The sequence below is a fragment of the Anopheles arabiensis genome, chromosome 3 (genome assembly GCF_016920715.1).
Source record: "Anopheles arabiensis isolate DONGOLA chromosome 3, AaraD3, whole genome shotgun sequence".
Classification (NCBI taxonomy): domain Eukaryota; kingdom Metazoa; phylum Arthropoda; class Insecta; order Diptera; family Culicidae; genus Anopheles; species Anopheles arabiensis.
The window spans coordinates 22,538,148-22,544,147 of record NC_053518.1 but is presented as its reverse complement, the minus strand read 5'-3'; the positions used below and the strand labels follow the sequence as shown (position 1 = coordinate 22,544,147).

The 6,000-nt window shown below is 45.3% G+C and overlaps 1 protein-coding gene across 6 annotated transcripts in view; it reads left to right on the top strand.

The window, feature by feature from the left end:
- Positions 1–441: 441 nt before the first annotated feature.
- The window catches only part of LOC120903833, a 28,378-nt gene continuing 22,819 nt past the window's right edge, over positions 442–6,000 (top strand). For 4 of the 6 annotated variants that reach the window (XM_040313479.1, XM_040313478.1, XM_040313477.1 and 1 more), the window contains exon 1: positions 997–1,149. The gene's annotated coding sequence lies outside the window, so the exon portion shown is untranslated. Of the gene's footprint in view, positions 529–996; positions 1,150–6,000 lie in introns of those variants that run through there. The other 2 variants (XM_040313476.1, XM_040313475.1) reach the window with 2 other exon arrangements.

Sequence of the window (6,000 nt, the reverse complement as noted above, 5' to 3'; positions counted from 1 at the left end):
CTCTTCCAGCGTGGTGGAAATGAAAGAAAGAGATTGCATTGCGCGCGTGTCTCGAGGCTAGGTCTTGTGGTGTGCCCCATGCAAACAGCACATGCAATCGAGGGAAGAAGTGGAAGAAAACTAAATCTGGCAGCGAACGAGAGAGCAAGAGGGCGACCAACTGAACGAAGGAAAAAGTTCCAAGCCGAAGAAAACAGCAACACACACACACACACACACACACACACACACACACACACACACACACACACACACTTCAAATTCACCATTTCTTCGTCGAGCGAAAAAGGGAGAGAGCGTGAAGGTTGTACTGATCGCAGCCGCCCCGCGATGCTGAAGGTTGTACATTTCTCTTCCGAGTTCGGGGCGGGGGGATTATGTGCTTACGGCTCGACAGCGACTCAGCAGTCTCTCATCTACTACCACCCCATTCGGTGCTGTTCGGTGTGCTCGCGCTACTCACTTACGCACTCTTAACGCGGGTGTTTTTGTTTTCTGCTTCTCCTAGCTATTGTTTTACATACCTTGGTAGGATATTGTTCGGAAAGTTGAGTGAAGAAAAAAGCACATTAGTGAGCAAAGTCCTGCTGGGAGGATGCGTGCGTGAACAGCGCGGGTGGCTCAGGGGAAACGGTGCAGAACAGGGAGGGGGGAGCCGAAAGGAGGGGAGACTATTACTTAATCTCTCCTTTCCCCCTTCCCGCTTTGTTGACCAACGCAATGCACCAGCGGAGCCCCTTCCAGCGGCAATGCAACCGGAACACTTCCACCTCCCGGGCAAAGGGAAGGGTTACGCTCGCCGGCCAGGAGTGGGAGTCAGCTCAGCTGGCGACGTCTCTGGTGGACACTGTACACTTCCCCTTCCCCATTGCGGTTGGAGGAAGGGGAGGTGGCGGGGGGGGAGGTGAGCGGCGGTGAAGACTCGCAGCACGGAGGCCCCCGGATTACCTGCGTTTGTTTTATGGTTTATCGTTCAGTTAACGTCGAGTGGTCCGTCAGTGATGTACTGTAGCTAGGTGAACGATCCGTGCGCGGCGTGTCGTATCCCATCTCAGACGGAGACCCAGTGTGCCTACGAAGTGTGAACACACATTTTGGGGTTTAGTTTTTCGTTGTTTCTGCACCGGTTTTGTTTGTTTCGAAGTAAGCGTGAGTGTGAATTTTTGTTGTTTTTTTTTACGGTACAGCAACGAGTGAAGGTTCGTCGCCTATTCGGCTGTTGAAGTCTTTTGTGCAGAATTGTGATCAATTGGCCCGGGGATTTGAAGTGAATGGATACATTTGTGCATGGTTTTTAAACATTTTTATGTTTACAATTGTTGATTGGATTGTGTATATACGTGTTTGTGTGCATTTGGTGTCTGGAAATAGCCAACAAATGCTTCGAACAGTGACTTGAGTGAACATAAGAGTGAATCTAAATACTTGTAGTTATAATGCATGCGTGTGTAAATGTGGAAATCAATATAGAATATAGAATCTAGGCAAAGCGAAACACAGCAAAAAACGGATAACAAGTAGTTGTTTGGTGCTTAAACCCGAAAACAATACGTGAAATGTGTGATTGTTCAGCAAACAAATGGATTAAAATAACCTGCATTGAATTGGAAACAAACAAATGAAACGGATTAACCACAATGAAGTGAATAAATGGTCATGGTGTATCGTGTGGAGCTTAAGAATCGGGTAGAAGCTTCTTTGCACCTGTCTACTAATTGATATTCAGCAGTAATTTAAGTGATTTTATTTATTTCGTCTATCAGTTTCCAACAACTTGGGGTAAGACCGCAATCATTTATGAAAGGGTAATTGATGATTTTGATTATTGGACTTTGAGACAAAATGACAAATTTGTCAAACTGAGTAGATGAATGATGGTTAATTGGTTTATTCAAAAAAAAGTTCAAAGGGACATTGTTTTGCATTTTAAAACACTGGAAACCCTTTCAAAAGCTTAAATGCGCCTGTTTTCATCCCAGTTAAGCTGCAGGCAAACGCTCACAGTCACATAGCATTCGCTTGTGAAAACCTACGCCGAGGATCGATTGTGCTACACATTTTGCGCTGCCTCGGTACCTCGGTTGAACCTTTCGGCGACAGTTCACTTACTCTCCTTTCGATTTTTACTAATGCACTGTGAGTGAAGAAGAAAACACGGGGATGGGAGTAGTGGGAAGAGGAAAAAAAAGCAGCCACATTTTAAACCGGCACGAGGCGTGCGGAATGTGCGGATTAGCTGAACGAACGCCCATTGTTGTACGCGGCTGTGTATTGCATGTACATTGGCAGAGGGCGGGAAGGCAGCAGAAGAAAGGTAGAAGAAAGAAGAAAAAAAACAGAGCAGGGCAGCGTTCGCGTTCGGAAACGCTATCGTTACATTTCACTAGTTTCACTTTTTCCAATGGCGTGGAAAGTTCGCCGTCCAGCCCTAGCCTAGACTAAACATGAGTGCGAGTGCCGGCGTGTGCAGCGTAGAGCACTGCGTTTTCTTGCCATCCTGGCGCGTGGTTTGTCGTTGTTTTGCCTTTTTTTTTGCGTGGTTGTAAGCCGAGCAAATCCTAAAGTCAAGGTAAAAGCGAACGGGCTTAAGCTTGTTTCGAAATGCCCACGAGAGATGCTCTAGTTCGGATGGCAATTCTTTACGTCGTAAGATCACATCGCAAACATTTGATTCGCACGATAAGCTACATCTAGCGACATTGATGCTAGATCTTGGTGATAGACGTACAGTTCCAATCGTTTCACTAGCCAAACCTTCAATTAGACGTCGCTTTATACCCAGCATTGCTGACCTAGAGGTTTCGACATACCTTTTTTTTCACTGCCACAGATTGGCATCATAAACTGCTCGTTTAAAAAAAACACGTTCAAAGAATAAGGTGCAATATGGTAATTGAGAGCGCGCGAGAGTGCGTGAGAAAGTGATGTTCATCAGCACCGGCGATCCCATTGCGTTCATTTTTGTGAGGCGTGCACTAAAAGCGTCCAATGCGAGGCCAACAGTCAACACGCGCGACTACAATGGCGATCTTGACCGTCCCATTAGCCGGCCGATGGTATTGTTGCACACCGAGTCGCACCAGCGAGTGCCAGCATCCTTCAAAACCATCCCCAAAACACCAGTGGCCATGGCCTGAACGAAGCTCCACCCGATGTCGGTGGCTAAGATCTTAACGTTTATCGTTTGCCAGTGCGTGAGAAAACCCGAAGCCTCAAAACCAGTACCAGTAGGAATTGGTCCAGCCCCTTGTTTGTCGGTGTCGGAATTGCACAACCGACGAGCTGCACCCTTCAACAAAGATTAAATGACAAACTAGCCCCATCTTCAGCTAGACCGGACCAAACCATTGCCCGTGTTGAGCAACGGTTAAACGCTCGCGAACGCATAATTGCCGGACGTTGAGCGGTCCGAGCTTTTTGTACTCAAACAAAAAAAAATCTCCCAAACCGGCCCCAACCGGCAACCGGGGCTGCTGCTGCATTTGGTACGCCCGTACGCGGTGACAAGTCGAATTGCAGTTGAATGCATTTTGCCTACCACATCTTCGCCAACCGCCTCGTTCTTCCTCTTTTCGCCGGACCGGTCACCTTCCCCGGGTTGTGTCCTGCGCAAGCTCGAAGCCCGCACAGGAGGTGGACGCCTTATTATTGGGACGGGCCGGAACGAAATCACCATAAATGTGGTGCGTTATTTTCTTTCGCGCATTTTGCACACGACACACAGAGAGCTACAGACGCCAAACGAGCCTAAACGGATGTTGGCAAACAAAGTGGGAGAAATTGTACCCGCCCTGGTACCCGCCCGCTCGCATCGTTGCCGCCACCAACACCGTTGTCGTCGTCGTCGGATGTGGGAGTCTTTTGCAAAGAGAAATGCTGTAGATGCTGTTTGCCGCCTCGAAGGTCTTTCACTTTGAGTGGAGTTGAAGTTTGTGTTGCCGTAGTGTGAATACCGGAACCGGAAACGGCACGGTACCGGGAACCGGTATTTGCTGGATCCGTCGAACCGTTTTTCGCTCGAGATATAGCGTGATTGCTAGTTTACGGCTACGCCGAAAGATACAAAACCCCACTGGAAGGACACGCGCCGAAACGGATCGTTAATTAGTTGGCATTTTTCTGTGATCACTGACTTCGCATGAGCTGACTTGAGCGGGTGGGTGGCATGTTTTTCAATGGGAATAAAAATACTTGCAAAGTGATTGAACTTTACACGCAGCATGTTTGTTTCCTTGTGTATGAACAATTCAGTAAGATGTGTGTGTGTGTGATGAGCCACGAATGGAATTGAAAGTTTGGCTAAAATCAGCATGTCAACAGTGGAAGACGCTTGTTTGATGATGGTCAACGAACGGATCGGTGTCACTCTTCTACAAACCTCTGACCTGAGGAAGGATGTTGCTGAAGAGTGGTAATTAGCCGATGACATAGACAGTTGCTTGCTCTTTGGCAATTGCATGTGACATTGACAGGGGTTTTTCCTGCGGTGGACAACAACAAATTGGTTGTCTAAGTAGTAATCGACTGAGCGGTGGCAACCTTGACATGAAGCAGCACTCATCCATTGCAAAACAGTATTCTTGAAGCTTGTTTGGTTAGTAAATTTCTATGATATTTGAAAACTAAAACATGTTTATGTACATGGATTCTAAAAGACAACTATTTGTCGTTAATTTAAAAAAATGCTTGTGTTAGTGGTGTATTTATTTACTTTAGGGCATATTCTTTGTTGGAAAACGCTTGATATTACACAAAAACCCAGTTTTATCCCAATTCGAGCATATGTTTCCCTCTTTACAAACTAATATCAGTGCATGAATAAAACGTAAAAAATTCACGTAGTAACTGTATGTATTTTCACCTATGAGTTAACGCTTTACTTAAATTTAACAATTGATGAGTGTTTTAAGGCTTCTGCACCTTCCGCTGTTGAATGTGTCAAACATGTGTAACGTTTAATCGTAATTTATATAATTAATGGATATCCAAAATTGAAGTTTTAAAGCTAAAAGTTAATTAAAATTAAAATTCAAATTAATCTTTATATCCGTGCAGTTTAACTCGAATACTTGCGATACGATTAGATCGATATTACATTCCAGAATTGTTTAAAGAATCCTAATTAGATCTTGAATCTTATTCATGGCAAGACAATGCAATTAAAATTGGCCTCTAAAGTAAGGTAGTAAATAATAAAGCTTTAGATTACTTTTTGCTGTTCCAGGCGCTCTTAAACCATATAAAAATAAACGAAATATATTAAAGACTATAACAATCCTGGAAATACCCCTGGCCATAAACAAAGCTGATCAAATAAAGTTAACCATCAATGTCAAATATCAAATTTAGGATGTCATCTGATGTACCAGAATATGATCTACCAAAACTATTTAGTAAAAGATCAAAATTCATTCACGCCACAAACATTCATCATTTAATCATTACACATACACCCAGCCGGAGCTTTCAAGCTCACAAGAGAAAAAGCGTAGCGGTGAAACACTGTAATTTTAGCTACTGCACGCCTCACATCGGTTTGCACATAAGCGGCTCGATTTAGGATTTGGGGCCAAAGTTAATAACACACCTAAACGGTGACAGCGATGTGAACAGGAGCATGACGACACCGGTAACGGATTCTGTACGCTGAATATTGCCGTAGAACTAATTAAAGCAATATCACGACCCACTATTTTTGTCAATTTTTTTTCGAAGAAAGCTTCCTCCTACCAAGCCAGGCGGGCATCAGTCATCTCGAGCGATGCTACTTGATTTCGTAACGCCAAACGATGGGTAACGGGGCGACCATACAGCGCGGCACGGCTGTTATGTGATCCGTTCCAAGCTGGAGGGCAGTAGCAAATGCAGTCACATGCCAGCCCAGCAGCTGGGCGCCTGACGGATACGCGATACGCGTTACGGATCGCTGTGAGAGGTTAATGCTTTACCCCAAGCTTCCCCCTAGCTGGCAGCTGGCGGCCGAGTCGGGCGTACAAAAAT